Source organism: Orbicella franksi, chromosome 11, assembly GCF_964199315.1.
Source record: "Orbicella franksi chromosome 11, jaOrbFran1.1, whole genome shotgun sequence".
Classification (NCBI taxonomy): domain Eukaryota; kingdom Metazoa; phylum Cnidaria; class Anthozoa; order Scleractinia; family Merulinidae; genus Orbicella; species Orbicella franksi.
The window spans coordinates 16,045,342-16,063,903 of record NC_138155.1 but is presented as its reverse complement, the minus strand read 5'-3'; the positions used below and the strand labels follow the sequence as shown (position 1 = coordinate 16,063,903).

At 44.5% G+C, this 18,562-nt stretch overlaps 37 non-coding genes across 37 annotated transcripts; all 37 read left to right on the top strand.

The window, feature by feature from the left end:
• The first annotated feature begins 194 nt into the window (after positions 1-194).
• LOC145461354 (5S ribosomal RNA) lies at positions 195-313 on the top strand. The gene has a single exon (XR_014040494.1). It is a non-coding gene; the product is annotated as a 5S ribosomal RNA (ribosomal RNA).
• A 384-nt stretch (positions 314-697) lies between these two features.
• LOC145461353 (5S ribosomal RNA) lies at positions 698-816 on the top strand. Its single transcript, XR_014040493.1, has one exon. It is a non-coding gene; the product is annotated as a 5S ribosomal RNA (ribosomal RNA).
• Positions 817-1,200: 384 nt separating this feature from the next.
• LOC145461352 (5S ribosomal RNA) lies at positions 1,201-1,319 on the top strand. The gene has a single exon (XR_014040492.1). It is a non-coding gene; the product is annotated as a 5S ribosomal RNA (ribosomal RNA).
• A 384-nt stretch (positions 1,320-1,703) lies between these two features.
• On the top strand, positions 1,704-1,822 carry LOC145461350 (5S ribosomal RNA). Its single transcript, XR_014040490.1, has one exon. It is a non-coding gene; the product is annotated as a 5S ribosomal RNA (ribosomal RNA).
• A 384-nt stretch (positions 1,823-2,206) lies between these two features.
• LOC145461349 (5S ribosomal RNA) lies at positions 2,207-2,325 on the top strand. Its single transcript, XR_014040489.1, has one exon. It is a non-coding gene; the product is annotated as a 5S ribosomal RNA (ribosomal RNA).
• A 385-nt stretch (positions 2,326-2,710) lies between these two features.
• On the top strand, positions 2,711-2,829 carry LOC145461348 (5S ribosomal RNA). Its single transcript, XR_014040488.1, has one exon. It is a non-coding gene; the product is annotated as a 5S ribosomal RNA (ribosomal RNA).
• A 384-nt stretch (positions 2,830-3,213) lies between these two features.
• Positions 3,214-3,332, top strand: LOC145461347 (5S ribosomal RNA). Its single transcript, XR_014040487.1, has one exon. It is a non-coding gene; the product is annotated as a 5S ribosomal RNA (ribosomal RNA).
• Positions 3,333-3,716: 384 nt separating this feature from the next.
• On the top strand, positions 3,717-3,835 carry LOC145461346 (5S ribosomal RNA). The gene has a single exon (XR_014040486.1). It is a non-coding gene; the product is annotated as a 5S ribosomal RNA (ribosomal RNA).
• Positions 3,836-4,219: 384 nt separating this feature from the next.
• On the top strand, positions 4,220-4,338 carry LOC145461345 (5S ribosomal RNA). The gene has a single exon (XR_014040485.1). It is a non-coding gene; the product is annotated as a 5S ribosomal RNA (ribosomal RNA).
• Positions 4,339-4,722: 384 nt separating this feature from the next.
• On the top strand, positions 4,723-4,841 carry LOC145461544 (5S ribosomal RNA). Its single transcript, XR_014040675.1, has one exon. It is a non-coding gene; the product is annotated as a 5S ribosomal RNA (ribosomal RNA).
• Positions 4,842-5,225: 384 nt separating this feature from the next.
• Positions 5,226-5,344, top strand: LOC145461344 (5S ribosomal RNA). Its single transcript, XR_014040484.1, has one exon. It is a non-coding gene; the product is annotated as a 5S ribosomal RNA (ribosomal RNA).
• A 384-nt stretch (positions 5,345-5,728) lies between these two features.
• Positions 5,729-5,847, top strand: LOC145461343 (5S ribosomal RNA). The gene has a single exon (XR_014040483.1). It is a non-coding gene; the product is annotated as a 5S ribosomal RNA (ribosomal RNA).
• Positions 5,848-6,231: 384 nt separating this feature from the next.
• LOC145461341 (5S ribosomal RNA) lies at positions 6,232-6,350 on the top strand. The gene has a single exon (XR_014040482.1). It is a non-coding gene; the product is annotated as a 5S ribosomal RNA (ribosomal RNA).
• Positions 6,351-6,734: 384 nt separating this feature from the next.
• LOC145461340 (5S ribosomal RNA) lies at positions 6,735-6,853 on the top strand. The gene has a single exon (XR_014040481.1). It is a non-coding gene; the product is annotated as a 5S ribosomal RNA (ribosomal RNA).
• Positions 6,854-7,237: 384 nt separating this feature from the next.
• LOC145461338 (5S ribosomal RNA) lies at positions 7,238-7,356 on the top strand. Its single transcript, XR_014040479.1, has one exon. It is a non-coding gene; the product is annotated as a 5S ribosomal RNA (ribosomal RNA).
• Positions 7,357-7,740: 384 nt separating this feature from the next.
• Positions 7,741-7,859, top strand: LOC145461337 (5S ribosomal RNA). Its single transcript, XR_014040478.1, has one exon. It is a non-coding gene; the product is annotated as a 5S ribosomal RNA (ribosomal RNA).
• Positions 7,860-8,243: 384 nt separating this feature from the next.
• On the top strand, positions 8,244-8,362 carry LOC145461336 (5S ribosomal RNA). Its single transcript, XR_014040477.1, has one exon. It is a non-coding gene; the product is annotated as a 5S ribosomal RNA (ribosomal RNA).
• A 384-nt stretch (positions 8,363-8,746) lies between these two features.
• On the top strand, positions 8,747-8,865 carry LOC145461335 (5S ribosomal RNA). Its single transcript, XR_014040476.1, has one exon. It is a non-coding gene; the product is annotated as a 5S ribosomal RNA (ribosomal RNA).
• Positions 8,866-9,249: 384 nt separating this feature from the next.
• Positions 9,250-9,368, top strand: LOC145461334 (5S ribosomal RNA). Its single transcript, XR_014040475.1, has one exon. It is a non-coding gene; the product is annotated as a 5S ribosomal RNA (ribosomal RNA).
• Positions 9,369-9,752: 384 nt separating this feature from the next.
• Positions 9,753-9,871, top strand: LOC145461333 (5S ribosomal RNA). Its single transcript, XR_014040474.1, has one exon. It is a non-coding gene; the product is annotated as a 5S ribosomal RNA (ribosomal RNA).
• A 384-nt stretch (positions 9,872-10,255) lies between these two features.
• On the top strand, positions 10,256-10,374 carry LOC145461332 (5S ribosomal RNA). The gene has a single exon (XR_014040473.1). It is a non-coding gene; the product is annotated as a 5S ribosomal RNA (ribosomal RNA).
• Positions 10,375-10,758: 384 nt separating this feature from the next.
• LOC145461331 (5S ribosomal RNA) lies at positions 10,759-10,877 on the top strand. The gene has a single exon (XR_014040472.1). It is a non-coding gene; the product is annotated as a 5S ribosomal RNA (ribosomal RNA).
• A 384-nt stretch (positions 10,878-11,261) lies between these two features.
• Positions 11,262-11,380, top strand: LOC145461330 (5S ribosomal RNA). The gene has a single exon (XR_014040471.1). It is a non-coding gene; the product is annotated as a 5S ribosomal RNA (ribosomal RNA).
• A 384-nt stretch (positions 11,381-11,764) lies between these two features.
• On the top strand, positions 11,765-11,883 carry LOC145461329 (5S ribosomal RNA). Its single transcript, XR_014040470.1, has one exon. It is a non-coding gene; the product is annotated as a 5S ribosomal RNA (ribosomal RNA).
• Positions 11,884-12,267: 384 nt separating this feature from the next.
• Positions 12,268-12,386, top strand: LOC145461327 (5S ribosomal RNA). The gene has a single exon (XR_014040468.1). It is a non-coding gene; the product is annotated as a 5S ribosomal RNA (ribosomal RNA).
• Positions 12,387-12,770: 384 nt separating this feature from the next.
• On the top strand, positions 12,771-12,889 carry LOC145461325 (5S ribosomal RNA). Its single transcript, XR_014040467.1, has one exon. It is a non-coding gene; the product is annotated as a 5S ribosomal RNA (ribosomal RNA).
• Positions 12,890-13,274: 385 nt separating this feature from the next.
• Positions 13,275-13,393, top strand: LOC145461324 (5S ribosomal RNA). Its single transcript, XR_014040466.1, has one exon. It is a non-coding gene; the product is annotated as a 5S ribosomal RNA (ribosomal RNA).
• Positions 13,394-13,777: 384 nt separating this feature from the next.
• Positions 13,778-13,896, top strand: LOC145461323 (5S ribosomal RNA). Its single transcript, XR_014040465.1, has one exon. It is a non-coding gene; the product is annotated as a 5S ribosomal RNA (ribosomal RNA).
• Positions 13,897-14,280: 384 nt separating this feature from the next.
• On the top strand, positions 14,281-14,399 carry LOC145461322 (5S ribosomal RNA). The gene has a single exon (XR_014040464.1). It is a non-coding gene; the product is annotated as a 5S ribosomal RNA (ribosomal RNA).
• Positions 14,400-14,783: 384 nt separating this feature from the next.
• On the top strand, positions 14,784-14,902 carry LOC145461321 (5S ribosomal RNA). Its single transcript, XR_014040463.1, has one exon. It is a non-coding gene; the product is annotated as a 5S ribosomal RNA (ribosomal RNA).
• A 384-nt stretch (positions 14,903-15,286) lies between these two features.
• Positions 15,287-15,405, top strand: LOC145461543 (5S ribosomal RNA). Its single transcript, XR_014040674.1, has one exon. It is a non-coding gene; the product is annotated as a 5S ribosomal RNA (ribosomal RNA).
• A 384-nt stretch (positions 15,406-15,789) lies between these two features.
• LOC145461320 (5S ribosomal RNA) lies at positions 15,790-15,908 on the top strand. Its single transcript, XR_014040462.1, has one exon. It is a non-coding gene; the product is annotated as a 5S ribosomal RNA (ribosomal RNA).
• Positions 15,909-16,292: 384 nt separating this feature from the next.
• LOC145461319 (5S ribosomal RNA) lies at positions 16,293-16,411 on the top strand. The gene has a single exon (XR_014040461.1). It is a non-coding gene; the product is annotated as a 5S ribosomal RNA (ribosomal RNA).
• Positions 16,412-16,795: 384 nt separating this feature from the next.
• LOC145461318 (5S ribosomal RNA) lies at positions 16,796-16,914 on the top strand. The gene has a single exon (XR_014040460.1). It is a non-coding gene; the product is annotated as a 5S ribosomal RNA (ribosomal RNA).
• Positions 16,915-17,298: 384 nt separating this feature from the next.
• LOC145461317 (5S ribosomal RNA) lies at positions 17,299-17,417 on the top strand. The gene has a single exon (XR_014040459.1). It is a non-coding gene; the product is annotated as a 5S ribosomal RNA (ribosomal RNA).
• Positions 17,418-17,801: 384 nt separating this feature from the next.
• LOC145461315 (5S ribosomal RNA) lies at positions 17,802-17,920 on the top strand. Its single transcript, XR_014040457.1, has one exon. It is a non-coding gene; the product is annotated as a 5S ribosomal RNA (ribosomal RNA).
• Positions 17,921-18,304: 384 nt separating this feature from the next.
• LOC145461314 (5S ribosomal RNA) lies at positions 18,305-18,423 on the top strand. The gene has a single exon (XR_014040456.1). It is a non-coding gene; the product is annotated as a 5S ribosomal RNA (ribosomal RNA).
• Positions 18,424-18,562: the final 139 nt, after the last annotated feature.

The window sequence follows — 18,562 nt, the reverse complement described above, 5'->3', positions numbered from 1 at the left end:
TTGAATGTGGCTTTGATGACTGACCATTGGAGAATCGCCCTTTTGTGATTTGAAGTCTTAGCTGGCTTTGGAATCTCTGGGTTAAGTAGCCGAGACGTAATTGGAAATTCATCACAACAGCAATTAAAGGCCTTCCTTCTAAGAGACTTAAAAGAGAGTCCAAGCAATTGGGCAAGGTTTGAGTTGTTTCTTTCGTCTACGACCACACCACAGGGAACGTACCGGTTCTCGTCCGATCACCGAAGTCAAGTCCTGTTGGGCGGCGTCAGTACCTGGCTGGGTGACCACCTGGGAATACGCCGTGTTGTAGACTTTTGGACCCATTTTGGGACTGGACTCTTCAGAGAAGATTTCCATACGCCTCCACATCATTGATCCCTCTGTTTTCAAAATGTTGTCTTTTTTTTTTTGAATTATTTTTCCAGCAAGTTGACAGCATATTAGAAGATTTTCTTGTTTGATTACAGCACTGCAACACTGAGCAGCACACTGGAGGCAATCTCTTGAATGTGGCTTTGATGACTGACCATTGGAGAATCGCCCTTTTGTGATTTGAAGTCTTAGCTGGCTTTGGAATCTCTGGGTTAAGTAGCCGAGACGTAATTGGAAATTCATCACAACAGCAATTAAAGGCCTTCCTTCTAAGAGACTTAAAAGAGAGTCCAAGCAATTGGGCAAGGTTTGAGTTGTTTCTTTCGTCTACGACCACACCACAGGGAACGTACCGGTTCTCGTCCGATCACCGAAGTCAAGTCCTGTTGGGCGGCGTCAGTACCTGGCTGGGTGACCACCTGGGAATACGCCGTGTTGTAGACTTTTGGACCCATTTTGGGACTGGACTCTTCAGAGAAGATTTCCATACGCCTCCACATCATTGATCCCTCTGTTTTCAAAATGTTGTCTTTTTTTTTTTGAATTATTTTTCCAGCAAGTTGACAGCATATTAGAAGATTTTCTTGTTTGATTACAGCACTGCAACACTGAGCAGCACACTGGAGGCAATCTCTTGAATGTGGCTTTGATGACTGACCATTGGAGAATCGCCCTTTTGTGATTTGAAGTCTTAGCTGGCTTTGGAATCTCTGGGTTAAGTAGCCGAGACGTAATTGGAAATTCATCACAACAGCAATTAAAGGCCTTCCTTCTAAGAGACTTAAAAGAGAGTCCAAGCAATTGGGCAAGGTTTGAGTTGTTTCTTTCGTCTACGACCACACCACAGGGAACGTACCGGTTCTCGTCCGATCACCGAAGTCAAGTCCTGTTGGGCGGCGTCAGTACCTGGCTGGGTGACCACCTGGGAATACGCCGTGTTGTAGACTTTTGGACCCATTTTGGGACTGGACTCTTCAGAGAAGATTTCCATACGCCTCCACATCATTGATCCCTCTGTTTTCAAAATGTTGTCTTTTTTTTTTTGAATTATTTTTCCAGCAAGTTGACAGCATATTAGAAGATTTTCTTGTTTGATTACAGCACTGCAACACTGAGCAGCACACTGGAGGCAATCTCTTGAATGTGGCTTTGATGACTGACCATTGGAGAATCGCCCTTTTGTGATTTGAAGTCTTAGCTGGCTTTGGAATCTCTGGGTTAAGTAGCCGAGACGTAATTGGAAATTCATCACAACAGCAATTAAAGGCCTTCCTTCTAAGAGACTTAAAAGAGAGTCCAAGCAATTGGGCAAGGTTTGAGTTGTTTCTTTCGTCTACGACCACACCACAGGGAACGTACCGGTTCTCGTCCGATCACCGAAGTCAAGTCCTGTTGGGCGGCGTCAGTACCTGGCTGGGTGACCACCTGGGAATACGCCGTGTTGTAGACTTTTGGACCCATTTTGGGACTGGACTCTTCAGAGAAGATTTCCATACGCCTCCACATCATTGATCCCTCTGTTTTCAAAATGTTGTCTTTTTTTTTTTGAATTATTTTTCCAGCAAGTTGACAGCATATTAGAAGATTTTCTTGTTTGATTACAGCACTGCAACACTGAGCAGCACACTGGAGGCAATCTCTTGAATGTGGCTTTGATGACTGACCATTGGAGAATCGCCCTTTTGTGATTTGAAGTCTTAGCTGGCTTTGGAATCTCTGGGTTAAGTAGCCGAGACGTAATTGGAAATTCATCACAACAGCAATTAAAGGCCTTCCTTCTAAGAGACTTAAAAGAGAGTCCAAGCAATTGGGCAAGGTTTGAGTTGTTTCTTTCGTCTACGACCACACCACAGGGAACGTACCGGTTCTCGTCCGATCACCGAAGTCAAGTCCTGTTGGGCGGCGTCAGTACCTGGCTGGGTGACCACCTGGGAATACGCCGTGTTGTAGACTTTTGGACCCATTTTGGGACTGGACTCTTCAGAGAAGATTTCCATACGCCTCCACATCATTGATCCCTCTGTTTGCAAAATGTTGTCTTTTTTTTTTTTGAATTATTTTTCCAGCAAGTTGACAGCATATTAGAAGATTTTCTTGTTTGATTACAGCACTGCAACACTGAGCAGCACACTGGAGGCAATCTCTTGAATGTGGCTTTGATGACTGACCATTGGAGAATCGCCCTTTTGTGATTTGAAGTCTTAGCTGGCTTTGGAATCTCTGGGTTAAGTAGCCGAGACGTAATTGGAAATTCATCACAACAGCAATTAAAGGCCTTCCTTCTAAGAGACTTAAAAGAGAGTCCAAGCAATTGGGCAAGGTTTGAGTTGTTTCTTTCGTCTACGACCACACCACAGGGAACGTACCGGTTCTCGTCCGATCACCGAAGTCAAGTCCTGTTGGGCGGCGTCAGTACCTGGCTGGGTGACCACCTGGGAATACGCCGTGTTGTAGACTTTTGGACCCATTTTGGGACTGGACTCTTCAGAGAAGATTTCCATACGCCTCCACATCATTGATCCCTCTGTTTTCAAAATGTTGTCTTTTTTTTTTTGAATTATTTTTCCAGCAAGTTGACAGCATATTAGAAGATTTTCTTGTTTGATTACAGCACTGCAACACTGAGCAGCACACTGGAGGCAATCTCTTGAATGTGGCTTTGATGACTGACCATTGGAGAATCGCCCTTTTGTGATTTGAAGTCTTAGCTGGCTTTGGAATCTCTGGGTTAAGTAGCCGAGACGTAATTGGAAATTCATCACAACAGCAATTAAAGGCCTTCCTTCTAAGAGACTTAAAAGAGAGTCCAAGCAATTGGGCAAGGTTTGAGTTGTTTCTTTCGTCTACGACCACACCACAGGGAACGTACCGGTTCTCGTCCGATCACCGAAGTCAAGTCCTGTTGGGCGGCGTCAGTACCTGGCTGGGTGACCACCTGGGAATACGCCGTGTTGTAGACTTTTGGACCCATTTTGGGACTGGACTCTTCAGAGAAGATTTCCATACGCCTCCACATCATTGATCCCTCTGTTTTCAAAATGTTGTCTTTTTTTTTTTGAATTATTTTTCCAGCAAGTTGACAGCATATTAGAAGATTTTCTTGTTTGATTACAGCACTGCAACACTGAGCAGCACACTGGAGGCAATCTCTTGAATGTGGCTTTGATGACTGACCATTGGAGAATCGCCCTTTTGTGATTTGAAGTCTTAGCTGGCTTTGGAATCTCTGGGTTAAGTAGCCGAGACGTAATTGGAAATTCATCACAACAGCAATTAAAGGCCTTCCTTCTAAGAGACTTAAAAGAGAGTCCAAGCAATTGGGCAAGGTTTGAGTTGTTTCTTTCGTCTACGACCACACCACAGGGAACGTACCGGTTCTCGTCCGATCACCGAAGTCAAGTCCTGTTGGGCGGCGTCAGTACCTGGCTGGGTGACCACCTGGGAATACGCCGTGTTGTAGACTTTTGGACCCATTTTGGGACTGGACTCTTCAGAGAAGATTTCCATACGCCTCCACATCATTGATCCCTCTGTTTTCAAAATGTTGTCTTTTTTTTTTTGAATTATTTTTCCAGCAAGTTGACAGCATATTAGAAGATTTTCTTGTTTGATTACAGCACTGCAACACTGAGCAGCACACTGGAGGCAATCTCTTGAATGTGGCTTTGATGACTGACCATTGGAGAATCGCCCTTTTGTGATTTGAAGTCTTAGCTGGCTTTGGAATCTCTGGGTTAAGTAGCCGAGACGTAATTGGAAATTCATCACAACAGCAATTAAAGGCCTTCCTTCTAAGAGACTTAAAAGAGAGTCCAAGCAATTGGGCAAGGTTTGAGTTGTTTCTTTCGTCTACGACCACACCACAGGGAACGTACCGGTTCTCGTCCGATCACCGAAGTCAAGTCCTGTTGGGCGGCGTCAGTACCTGGCTGGGTGACCACCTGGGAATACGCCGTGTTGTAGACTTTTGGACCCATTTTGGGACTGGACTCTTCAGAGAAGATTTCCATACGCCTCCACATCATTGATCCCTCTGTTTTCAAAATGTTGTCTTTTTTTTTTTGAATTATTTTTCCAGCAAGTTGACAGCATATTAGAAGATTTTCTTGTTTGATTACAGCACTGCAACACTGAGCAGCACACTGGAGGCAATCTCTTGAATGTGGCTTTGATGACTGACCATTGGAGAATCGCCCTTTTGTGATTTGAAGTCTTAGCTGGCTTTGGAATCTCTGGGTTAAGTAGCCGAGACGTAATTGGAAATTCATCACAACAGCAATTAAAGGCCTTCCTTCTAAGAGACTTAAAAGAGAGTCCAAGCAATTGGGCAAGGTTTGAGTTGTTTCTTTCGTCTGCGACCACACCACAGGGAACGTACCGGTTCTCGTCCGATCACCGAAGTCAAGTCCTGTTGGGCGGCGTCAGTACCTGGCTGGGTGACCACCTGGGAATACGCCGTGTTGTAGACTTTTGGACCCATTTTGGGACTGGACTCTTCAGAGAAGATTTCCATACGCCTCCACATCATTGATCCCTCTGTTTTCAAAATGTTGTCTTTTTTTTTTTGAATTATTTTTCCAGCAAGTTGACAGCATATTAGAAGATTTTCTTGTTTGATTACAGCACTGCAACACTGAGCAGCACACTGGAGGCAATCTCTTGAATGTGGCTTTGATGACTGACCATTGGAGAATCGCCCTTTTGTGATTTGAAGTCTTAGCTGGCTTTGGAATCTCTGGGTTAAGTAGCCGAGACGTAATTGGAAATTCATCACAACAGCAATTAAAGGCCTTCCTTCTAAGAGACTTAAAAGAGAGTCCAAGCAATTGGGCAAGGTTTGAGTTGTTTCTTTCGTCTACGACCACACCACAGGGAACGTACCGGTTCTCGTCCGATCACCGAAGTCAAGTCCTGTTGGGCGGCGTCAGTACCTGGCTGGGTGACCACCTGGGAATACGCCGTGTTGTAGACTTTTGGACCCATTTTGGGACTGGACTCTTCAGAGAAGATTTCCATACGCCTCCACATCATTGATCCCTCTGTTTTCAAAATGTTGTCTTTTTTTTTTTGAATTATTTTTCCAGCAAGTTGACAGCATATTAGAAGATTTTCTTGTTTGATTACAGCACTGCAACACTGAGCAGCACACTGGAGGCAATCTCTTGAATGTGGCTTTGATGACTGACCATTGGAGAATCGCCCTTTTGTGATTTGAAGTCTTAGCTGGCTTTGGAATCTCTGGGTTAAGTAGCCGAGACGTAATTGGAAATTCATCACAACAGCAATTAAAGGCCTTCCTTCTAAGAGACTTAAAAGAGAGTCCAAGCAATTGGGCAAGGTTTGAGTTGTTTCTTTCGTCTACGACCACACCACAGGGAACGTACCGGTTCTCGTCCGATCACCGAAGTCAAGTCCTGTTGGGCGGCGTCAGTACCTGGCTGGGTGACCACCTGGGAATACGCCGTGTTGTAGACTTTTGGACCCATTTTGGGACTGGACTCTTCAGAGAAGATTTCCATACGCCTCCACATCATTGATCCCTCTGTTTTCAAAATGTTGTCTTTTTTTTTTTGAATTATTTTTCCAGCAAGTTGACAGCATATTAGAAGATTTTCTTGTTTGATTACAGCACTGCAACACTGAGCAGCACACTGGAGGCAATCTCTTGAATGTGGCTTTGATGACTGACCATTGGAGAATCGCCCTTTTGTGATTTGAAGTCTTAGCTGGCTTTGGAATCTCTGGGTTAAGTAGCCGAGACGTAATTGGAAATTCATCACAACAGCAATTAAAGGCCTTCCTTCTAAGAGACTTAAAAGAGAGTCCAAGCAATTGGGCAAGGTTTGAGTTGTTTCTTTCGTCTACGACCACACCACAGGGAACGTACCGGTTCTCGTCCGATCACCGAAGTCAAGTCCTGTTGGGCGGCGTCAGTACCTGGCTGGGTGACCACCTGGGAATACGCCGTGTTGTAGACTTTTGGACCCATTTTGGGACTGGACTCTTCAGAGAAGATTTCCATACGCCTCCACATCATTGATCCCTCTGTTTTCAAAATGTTGTCTTTTTTTTTTTGAATTATTTTTCCAGCAAGTTGACAGCATATTAGAAGATTTTCTTGTTTGATTACAGCACTGCAACACTGAGCAGCACACTGGAGGCAATCTCTTGAATGTGGCTTTGATGACTGACCATTGGAGAATCGCCCTTTTGTGATTTGAAGTCTTAGCTGGCTTTGGAATCTCTGGGTTAAGTAGCCGAGACGTAATTGGAAATTCATCACAACAGCAATTAAAGGCCTTCCTTCTAAGAGACTTAAAAGAGAGTCCAAGCAATTGGGCAAGGTTTGAGTTGTTTCTTTCGTCTACGACCACACCACAGGGAACGTACCGGTTCTCGTCCGATCACCGAAGTCAAGTCCTGTTGGGCGGCGTCAGTACCTGGCTGGGTGACCACCTGGGAATACGCCGTGTTGTAGACTTTTGGACCCATTTTGGGACTGGACTCTTCAGAGAAGATTTCCATACGCCTCCACATCATTGATCCCTCTGTTTTCAAAATGTTGTCTTTTTTTTTTTGAATTATTTTTCCAGCAAGTTGACAGCATATTAGAAGATTTTCTTGTTTGATTACAGCACTGCAACACTGAGCAGCACACTGGAGGCAATCTCTTGAATGTGGCTTTGATGACTGACCATTGGAGAATCGCCCTTTTGTGATTTGAAGTCTTAGCTGGCTTTGGAATCTCTGGGTTAAGTAGCCGAGACGTAATTGGAAATTCATCACAACAGCAATTAAAGGCCTTCCTTCTAAGAGACTTAAAAGAGAGTCCAAGCAATTGGGCAAGGTTTGAGTTGTTTCTTTCGTCTACGACCACACCACAGGGAACGTACCGGTTCTCGTCCGATCACCGAAGTCAAGTCCTGTTGGGCGGCGTCAGTACCTGGCTGGGTGACCACCTGGGAATACGCCGTGTTGTAGACTTTTGGACCCATTTTGGGACTGGACTCTTCAGAGAAGATTTCCATACGCCTCCACATCATTGATCCCTCTGTTTTCAAAATGTTGTCTTTTTTTTTTTGAATTATTTTTCCAGCAAGTTGACAGCATATTAGAAGATTTTCTTGTTTGATTACAGCACTGCAACACTGAGCAGCACACTGGAGGCAATCTCTTGAATGTGGCTTTGATGACTGACCATTGGAGAATCGCCCTTTTGTGATTTGAAGTCTTAGCTGGCTTTGGAATCTCTGGGTTAAGTAGCCGAGACGTAATTGGAAATTCATCACAACAGCAATTAAAGGCCTTCCTTCTAAGAGACTTAAAAGAGAGTCCAAGCAATTGGGCAAGGTTTGAGTTGTTTCTTTCGTCTACGACCACACCACAGGGAACGTACCGGTTCTCGTCCGATCACCGAAGTCAAGTCCTGTTGGGCGGCGTCAGTACCTGGCTGGGTGACCACCTGGGAATACGCCGTGTTGTAGACTTTTGGACCCATTTTGGGACTGGACTCTTCAGAGAAGATTTCCATACGCCTCCACATCATTGATCCCTCTGTTTTCAAAATGTTGTCTTTTTTTTTTTGAATTATTTTTCCAGCAAGTTGACAGCATATTAGAAGATTTTCTTGTTTGATTACAGCACTGCAACACTGAGCAGCACACTGGAGGCAATCTCTTGAATGTGGCTTTGATGACTGACCATTGGAGAATCGCCCTTTTGTGATTTGAAGTCTTAGCTGGCTTTGGAATCTCTGGGTTAAGTAGCCGAGACGTAATTGGAAATTCATCACAACAGCAATTAAAGGCCTTCCTTCTAAGAGACTTAAAAGAGAGTCCAAGCAATTGGGCAAGGTTTGAGTTGTTTCTTTCGTCTACGACCACACCACAGGGAACGTACCGGTTCTCGTCCGATCACCGAAGTCAAGTCCTGTTGGGCGGCGTCAGTACCTGGCTGGGTGACCACCTGGGAATACGCCGTGTTGTAGACTTTTGGACCCATTTTGGGACTGGACTCTTCAGAGAAGATTTCCATACGCCTCCACATCATTGATCCCTCTGTTTTCAAAATGTTGTCTTTTTTTTTTTGAATTATTTTTCCAGCAAGTTGACAGCATATTAGAAGATTTTCTTGTTTGATTACAGCACTGCAACACTGAGCAGCACACTGGAGGCAATCTCTTGAATGTGGCTTTGATGACTGACCATTGGAGAATCGCCCTTTTGTGATTTGAAGTCTTAGCTGGCTTTGGAATCTCTGGGTTAAGTAGCCGAGACGTAATTGGAAATTCATCACAACAGCAATTAAAGGCCTTCCTTCTAAGAGACTTAAAAGAGAGTCCAAGCAATTGGGCAAGGTTTGAGTTGTTTCTTTCGTCTACGACCACACCACAGGGAACGTACCGGTTCTCGTCCGATCACCGAAGTCAAGTCCTGTTGGGCGGCGTCAGTACCTGGCTGGGTGACCACCTGGGAATACGCCGTGTTGTAGACTTTTGGACCCATTTTGGGACTGGACTCTTCAGAGAAGATTTCCATACGCCTCCACATCATTGATCCCTCTGTTTTCAAAATGTTGTCTTTTTTTTTTTGAATTATTTTTCCAGCAAGTTGACAGCATATTAGAAGATTTTCTTGTTTGATTACAGCACTGCAACACTGAGCAGCACACTGGAGGCAATCTCTTGAATGTGGCTTTGATGACTGACCATTGGAGAATCGCCCTTTTGTGATTTGAAGTCTTAGCTGGCTTTGGAATCTCTGGGTTAAGTAGCCGAGACGTAATTGGAAATTCATCACAACAGCAATTAAAGGCCTTCCTTCTAAGAGACTTAAAAGAGAGTCCAAGCAATTGGGCAAGGTTTGAGTTGTTTCTTTCGTCTACGACCACACCACAGGGAACGTACCGGTTCTCGTCCGATCACCGAAGTCAAGTCCTGTTGGGCGGCGTCAGTACCTGGCTGGGTGACCACCTGGGAATACGCCGTGTTGTAGACTTTTGGACCCATTTTGGGACTGGACTCTTCAGAGAAGATTTCCATACGCCTCCACATCATTGATCCCTCTGTTTTCAAAATGTTGTCTTTTTTTTTTTGAATTATTTTTCCAGCAAGTTGACAGCATATTAGAAGATTTTCTTGTTTGATTACAGCACTGCAACACTGAGCAGCACACTGGAGGCAATCTCTTGAATGTGGCTTTGATGACTGACCATTGGAGAATCGCCCTTTTGTGATTTGAAGTCTTAGCTGGCTTTGGAATCTCTGGGTTAAGTAGCCGAGACGTAATTGGAAATTCATCACAACAGCAATTAAAGGCCTTCCTTCTAAGAGACTTAAAAGAGAGTCCAAGCAATTGGGCAAGGTTTGAGTTGTTTCTTTCGTCTACGACCACACCACAGGGAACGTACCGGTTCTCGTCCGATCACCGAAGTCAAGTCCTGTTGGGCGGCGTCAGTACCTGGCTGGGTGACCACCTGGGAATACGCCGTGTTGTAGACTTTTGGACCCATTTTGGGACTGGACTCTTCAGAGAAGATTTCCATACGCCTCCACATCATTGATCCCTCTGTTTTCAAAATGTTGTCTTTTTTTTTTTGAATTATTTTTCCAGCAAGTTGACAGCATATTAGAAGATTTTCTTGTTTGATTACAGCACTGCAACACTGAGCAGCACACTGGAGGCAATCTCTTGAATGTGGCTTTGATGACTGACCATTGGAGAATCGCCCTTTTGTGATTTGAAGTCTTAGCTGGCTTTGGAATCTCTGGGTTAAGTAGCCGAGACGTAATTGGAAATTCATCACAACAGCAATTAAAGGCCTTCCTTCTAAGAGACTTAAAAGAGAGTCCAAGCAATTGGGCAAGGTTTGAGTTGTTTCTTTCGTCTACGACCACACCACAGGGAACGTACCGGTTCTCGTCCGATCACCGAAGTCAAGTCCTGTTGGGCGGCGTCAGTACCTGGCTGGGTGACCACCTGGGAATACGCCGTGTTGTAGACTTTTGGACCCATTTTGGGACTGGACTCTTCAGAGAAGATTTCCATACGCCTCCACATCATTGATCCCTCTGTTTTCAAAATGTTGTCTTTTTTTTTTTGAATTATTTTTCCAGCAAGTTGACAGCATATTAGAAGATTTTCTTGTTTGATTACAGCACTGCAACACTGAGCAGCACACTGGAGGCAATCTCTTGAATGTGGCTTTGATGACTGACCATTGGAGAATCGCCCTTTTGTGATTTGAAGTCTTAGCTGGCTTTGGAATCTCTGGGTTAAGTAGCCGAGACGTAATTGGAAATTCATCACAACAGCAATTAAAGGCCTTCCTTCTAAGAGACTTAAAAGAGAGTCCAAGCAATTGGGCAAGGTTTGAGTTGTTTCTTTCGTCTACGACCACACCACAGGGAACGTACCGGTTCTCGTCCGATCACCGAAGTCAAGTCCTGTTGGGCGGCGTCAGTACCTGGCTGGGTGACCACCTGGGAATACGCCGTGTTGTAGACTTTTGGACCCATTTTGGGACTGGACTCTTCAGAGAAGATTTCCATACGCCTCCACATCATTGATCCCTCTGTTTTCAAAATGTTGTCTTTTTTTTTTTGAATTATTTTTCCAGCAAGTTGACAGCATATTAGAAGATTTTCTTGTTTGATTACAGCACTGCAACACTGAGCAGCACACTGGAGGCAATCTCTTGAATGTGGCTTTGATGACTGACCATTGGAGAATCGCCCTTTTGTGATTTGAAGTCTTAGCTGGCTTTGGAATCTCTGGGTTAAGTAGCCGAGACGTAATTGGAAATTCATCACAACAGCAATTAAAGGCCTTCCTTCTAAGAGACTTAAAAGAGAGTCCAAGCAATTGGGCAAGGTTTGAGTTGTTTCTTTCGTCTACGACCACACCACAGGGAACGTACCGGTTCTCGTCCGATCACCGAAGTCAAGTCCTGTTGGGCGGCGTCAGTACCTGGCTGGGTGACCACCTGGGAATACGCCGTGTTGTAGACTTTTGGACCCATTTTGGGACTGGACTCTTCAGAGAAGATTTCCATACGCCTCCACATCATTGATCCCTCTGTTTTCAAAATGTTGTCTTTTTTTTTTTGAATTATTTTTCCAGCAAGTTGACAGCATATTAGAAGATTTTCTTGTTTGATTACAGCACTGCAACACTGAGCAGCACACTGGAGGCAATCTCTTGAATGTGGCTTTGATGACTGACCATTGGAGAATCGCCCTTTTGTGATTTGAAGTCTTAGCTGGCTTTGGAATCTCTGGGTTAAGTAGCCGAGACGTAATTGGAAATTCATCACAACAGCAATTAAAGGCCTTCCTTCTAAGAGACTTAAAAGAGAGTCCAAGCAATTGGGCAAGGTTTGAGTTGTTTCTTTCGTCTACGACCACACCACAGGGAACGTACCGGTTCTCGTCCGATCACCGAAGTCAAGTCCTGTTGGGCGGCGTCAGTACCTGGCTGGGTGACCACCTGGGAATACGCCGTGTTGTAGACTTTTGGACCCATTTTGGGACTGGACTCTTCAGAGAAGATTTCCATACGCCTCCACATCATTGATCCCTCTGTTTTCAAAATGTTGTCTTTTTTTTTTTGAATTATTTTTCCAGCAAGTTGACAGCATATTAGAAGATTTTCTTGTTTGATTACAGCACTGCAACACTGAGCAGCACACTGGAGGCAATCTCTTGAATGTGGCTTTGATGACTGACCATTGGAGAATCGCCCTTTTGTGATTTGAAGTCTTAGCTGGCTTTGGAATCTCTGGGTTAAGTAGCCGAGACGTAATTGGAAATTCATCACAACAGCAATTAAAGGCCTTCCTTCTAAGAGACTTAAAAGAGAGTCCAAGCAATTGGGCAAGGTTTGAGTTGTTTCTTTCGTCTACGACCACACCACAGGGAACGTACCGGTTCTCGTCCGATCACCGAAGTCAAGTCCTGTTGGGCGGCGTCAGTACCTGGCTGGGTGACCACCTGGGAATACGCCGTGTTGTAGACTTTTGGACCCATTTTGGGACTGGACTCTTCAGAGAAGATTTCCATACGCCTCCACATCATTGATCCCTCTGTTTTCAAAATGTTGTCTTTTTTTTTTTGAATTATTTTTCCAGCAAGTTGACAGCATATTAGAAGATTTTCTTGTTTGATTACAGCACTGCAACACTGAGCAGCACACTGGAGGCAATCTCTTGAATGTGGCTTTGATGACTGACCATTGGAGAATCGCCCTTTTGTGATTTGAAGTCTTAGCTGGCTTTGGAATCTCTGGGTTAAGTAGCCGAGACGTAATTGGAAATTCATCACAACAGCAATTAAAGGCCTTCCTTCTAAGAGACTTAAAAGAGAGTCCAAGCAATTGGGCAAGGTTTGAGTTGTTTCTTTCGTCTACGACCACACCACAGGGAACGTACCGGTTCTCGTCCGATCACCGAAGTCAAGTCCTGTTGGGCGGCGTCAGTACCTGGCTGGGTGACCACCTGGGAATACGCCGTGTTGTAGACTTTTGGACCCATTTTGGGACTGGACTCTTCAGAGAAGATTTCCATACGCCTCCACATCATTGATCCCTCTGTTTGCAAAATGTTGTCTTTTTTTTTTTTGAATTATTTTTCCAGCAAGTTGACAGCATATTAGAAGATTTTCTTGTTTGATTACAGCACTGCAACACTGAGCAGCACACTGGAGGCAATCTCTTGAATGTGGCTTTGATGACTGACCATTGGAGAATCGCCCTTTTGTGATTTGAAGTCTTAGCTGGCTTTGGAATCTCTGGGTTAAGTAGCCGAGACGTAATTGGAAATTCATCACAACAGCAATTAAAGGCCTTCCTTCTAAGAGACTTAAAAGAGAGTCCAAGCAATTGGGCAAGGTTTGAGTTGTTTCTTTCGTCTACGACCACACCACAGGGAACGTACCGGTTCTCGTCCGATCACCGAAGTCAAGTCCTGTTGGGCGGCGTCAGTACCTGGCTGGGTGACCACCTGGGAATACGCCGTGTTGTAGACTTTTGGACCCATTTTGGGACTGGACTCTTCAGAGAAGATTTCCATACGCCTCCACATCATTGATCCCTCTGTTTTCAAAATGTTGTCTTTTTTTTTTTGAATTATTTTTCCAGCAAGTTGACAGCATATTAGAAGATTTTCTTGTTTGATTACAGCACTGCAACACTGAGCAGCACACTGGAGGCAATCTCTTGAATGTGGCTTTGATGACTGACCATTGGAGAATCGCCCTTTTGTGATTTGAAGTCTTAGCTGGCTTTGGAATCTCTGGGTTAAGTAGCCGAGACGTAATTGGAAATTCATCACAACAGCAATTAAAGGCCTTCCTTCTAAGAGACTTAAAAGAGAGTCCAAGCAATTGGGCAAGGTTTGAGTTGTTTCTTTCGTCTACGACCACACCACAGGGAACGTACCGGTTCTCGTCCGATCACCGAAGTCAAGTCCTGTTGGGCGGCGTCAGTACCTGGCTGGGTGACCACCTGGGAATACGCCGTGTTGTAGACTTTTGGACCCATTTTGGGACTGGACTCTTCAGAGAAGATTTCCATACGCCTCCACATCATTGATCCCTCTGTTTTCAAAATGTTGTCTTTTTTTTTTTGAATTATTTTTCCAGCAAGTTGACAGCATATTAGAAGATTTTCTTGTTTGATTACAGCACTGCAACACTGAGCAGCACACTGGAGGCAATCTCTTGAATGTGGCTTTGATGACTGACCATTGGAGAATCGCCCTTTTGTGATTTGAAGTCTTAGCTGGCTTTGGAATCTCTGGGTTAAGTAGCCGAGACGTAATTGGAAATTCATCACAACAGCAATTAAAGGCCTTCCTTCTAAGAGACTTAAAAGAGAGTCCAAGCAATTGGGCAAGGTTTGAGTTGTTTCTTTCGTCTACGACCACACCACAGGGAACGTACCGGTTCTCGTCCGATCACCGAAGTCAAGTCCTGTTGGGCGGCGTCAGTACCTGGCTGGGTGACCACCTGGGAATACGCCGTGTTGTAGACTTTTGGACCCATTTTGGGACTGGACTCTTCAGAGAAGATTTCCATACGCCTCCACATCATTGATCCCTCTGTTTTCAAAATGTTGTCTTTTTTTTTTTGAATTATTTTTCCAGCAAGTTGACAGCATATTAGAAGATTTTCTTGTTTGATTACAGCACTGCAACACTGAGCAGCACACTGGAGGCAATCTCTTGAATGTGGCTTTGATGACTGACCATTGGAGAATCGCCCTTTTGTGATTTGAAGTCTTAGCTGGCTTTGGAATCTCTGGGTTAAGTAGCCGAGACGTAATTGGAAATTCATCACAACAGCAATTAAAGGCCTTCCTTCTAAGAGACTTAAAAGAGAGTCCAAGCAATTGGGCAAGGTTTGAGTTGTTTCTTTCGTCTACGACCACACCACAGGGAACGTACCGGTTCTCGTCCGATCACCGAAGTCAAGTCCTGTTGGGCGGCGTCAGTACCTGGCTGGGTGACCACCTGGGAATACGCCGTGTTGTAGACTTTTGGACCCATTTTGGGACTGGACTCTTCAGAGAAGATTTCCATACGCCTCCACATCATTGATCCCTCTGTTTTCAAAATGTTGTCTTTTTTTTTTTGAATTATTTTTCCAGCAAGTTGACAGCATATTAGAAGATTTTCTTGTTTGATTACAGCACTGCAACACTGAGCAGCACACTGGAGGCAATCTCTTGAATGTGGCTTTGATGACTGACCATTGGAGAATCGCCCTTTTGTGATTTGAAGTCTTAGCTGGCTTTGGAATCTCTGGGTTAAGTAGCCGAGACGTAATTGGAAATTCATCACAACAGCAATTAAAGGCCTTCCTTCTAAGAGACTTAAAAGAGAGTCCAAGCAATTGGGCAAGGTTTGAGTTGTTTCTTTCGTCTGCGACCACACCACAGGGAACGTACCGGTTCTCGTCCGATCACCGAAGTCAAGTCCTGTTGGGCGGCGTCAGTACCTGGCTGGGTGACCACCTGGGAATACGCCGTGTTGTAGACTTTTGGACCCATTTTGGGACTGGACTCTTCAGAGAAGATTTCCATACGCCTCCACATCATTGATCCCTCTGTTTTCAAAATGTTGTCTTTTTTTTTTTGAATTATTTTTCCAGCAAGTTGACAGCATATTAGAAGATTTTCTTGTTTGATTACAGCACTGCAACACTGAGCAGCACACTGGAGGCAATCTCTTGAATGTGGCTTTGATGACTGACCATTGGAGAATCGCCCTTTTGTGATTTGAAGTCTTAGCTGGCTTTGGAATCTCTGGGTTAAGTAGCCGAGACGTAATTGGAAATTCATCACAACAGCAATTAAAGGCCTTCCTTCTAAGAGACTTAAAAGAGAGTCCAAGCAATTGGGCAAGGTTTGAGTTGTTTCTTTCGTCTACGACCACACCACAGGGAACGTACCGGTTCTCGTCCGATCACCGAAGTCAAGTCCTGTTGGGCGGCGTCAGTACCTGGCTGGGTGACCACCTGGGAATACGCCGTGTTGTAGACTTTTGGACCCATTTTGGGACTGGACTCTTCAGAGAAGATTTCCATACGCCTCCACATCATTGATCCCTCTGTTTTCAAAATGTTGTCTTTTTTTTTTTGAATTATTTTTCCAGCAAGTTGACAGCATATTAGAAGATTTTCTTGTTTGATTACAGCACTGCAACACTGAGCAGCACACTGGAGGCAATCTCTTGAATGTGGCTTTGATGACTGACCATTGGAGAATCGCCCTTTTGTGATTTGAAGTCTTAGCTGGCTTTGGAATCTCTGGGTTAAGTAGCCGAGACGTAATTGGAAATTCATCACAACAGCAATTAAAGGCCTTCCTTCTAAGAGACTTAAAAGAGAGTCCAAGCAATTGGGCAAGGTTTGAGTTGTTTCTTTCGTCTACGACCACACCACAGGGAACGTACCGGTTCTCGTCCGATCACCGAAGTCAAGTCCTGTTGGGCGGCGTCAGTACCTGGCTGGGTGACCACCTGGGAATACGCCGTGTTGTAGACTTTTGGACCCATTTTGGGACTGGACTCTTCAGAGAAGATTTCCATACGCCTCCACATCATTGATCCCTCTGTTTTCAAAATGTTGTCTTTTTTTTTTTGAATTATTTTTCCAGCAAGTTGACAGCATATTAGAAGATTTTCTTGTTTGATTACAGCACTGCAACACTGAGCAGCACACTGGAGGCAATCTCTTGAATGTGGCTTTGATGACTGACCATTGGAGAATCGCCCTTTTGTGATTTGAAGTCTTAGCTGGCTTTGGAATCTCTGGGTTAAGTAGCCGAGACGTAATTGGAAATTCATCACAACAGCAATTAAAGGCCTTCCTTCTAAGAGACTTAAAAGAGAGTCCAAGCAATTGGGCAAGGTTTGAGTTGTTTCTTTCGTCTACGACCACACCACAGGGAACGTACCGGTTCTCGTCCGATCACCGAAGTCAAGTCCTGTTGGGCGGCGTCAGTACCTGGCTGGGTGACCACCTGGGAATACGCCGTGTTGTAGACTTTTGGACCCATTTTGGGACTGGACTCTTCAGAGAAGATTTCCATACGCCTCCACATCATTGATCCCTCTGTTTTCAAAATGTTGTCTTTTTTTTTTTGAATTATTTTTCCAGCAAGTTGACAGCATATTAGAAGATTTTCTTGTTTGATTACAGCACTGCAACACTGAGCAGCACACTGGAGGCAATCTCTTGAATGTGGCTTTGATGACTGACCATTGGAGAATCGCCCTTTTGTGATTTGAAGTCTTAGCTGGCTTTGGAATCTCTGGGTTAAGTAGCCGAGACGTAATTGGAAATTCATCACAACAGCAATTAAAGGCCTTCCTTCTAAGAGACTTAAAAGAGAGTCCAAGCAATTGGGCAAGGTTTGAGTTGTTTCTTTCGTCTACGACCACACCACAGGGAACGTACCGGTTCTCGTCCGATCACCGAAGTCAAGTCCTGTTGGGCGGCGTCAGTACCTGGCTGGGTGACCACCTGGGAATACGCCGTGTTGTAGACTTTTGGACCCATTTTGGGACTGGACTCTTCAGAGAAGATTTCCATACGCCTCCACATCATTGATCCCTCTGTTTTCAAAATGTTGTCTTTTTTTTTTTGAATTATTTTTCCAGCAAGTTGACAGCATATTAGAAGATTTTCTTGTTTGATTACAGCACTGCAACACTGAGCAGCACACTGGAGGCAATCTCTTGAATGTGGCTTTGATGACTGACCATTGGAGAATCGCCCTTTTGTGATTTGAAGTCTTAGCTGGCTTTGGAATCTCTGGGTTAAGTAGCCGAGACGTAATTGGAAATTCATCACAACAGCAATTAAAGGCCTTCCTTCTAAGAGACTTAAAAGAGAGTCCAAGCAATTGGGCAAGGTTTGAGTTGTTTCTTTCGTCTACGACCACACCACAGGGAACGTACCGGTTCTCGTCCGATCACCGAAGTCAAGTCCTGTTGGGCGGCGTCAGTACCTGGCTGGGTGACCACCTGGGAATACGCCGTGTTGTAGACTTTTGGACCCATTTTGGGACTGGACTCTTCAGAGAAGATTTCCATACGCCTCCACATCATTGATCCCTCTGTTTTCAAAATGTTGTCTTTTTTTTTTTGAATTATTTTTCCAGCAAGTTGACAGCATATTAGAAGATTTTCTTGTTTGATTACAGCACTGCAACACTGAGCAGCACACTGGAGGCAATCTCTTGAATGTGGCTTTGATGACTGACCATTGGAGAATCGCCCTTTTGTGATTTGAAGTCTTAGCTGGCTTTGGAATCTCTGGGTTAAGTAGCCGAGACGTAATTGGAAATTCATCACAACAGCAATTAAAGGCCTTCCTTCTAAGAGACTTAAAAGAGAGTCCAAGCAATTGGGCAAGGTTTGAGTTGTTTCTTTCGTCTACGACCACACCACAGGGAACGTACCGGTTCTCGTCCGATCACCGAAGTCAAGTCCTGTTGGGCGGCGTCAGTACCTGGCTGGGTGACCACCTGGGAATACGCCGTGTTGTAGACTTTTGGACCCATTTTGGGACTGGACTCTTCAGAGAAGATTTCCATACGCCTCCACATCATTGATCCCTCTGTTTTCAAAATGTTGTCTTTTTTTTTTTGAATTATTTTTCCAGCAAGTTGACAGCATATTAGAAGATTTT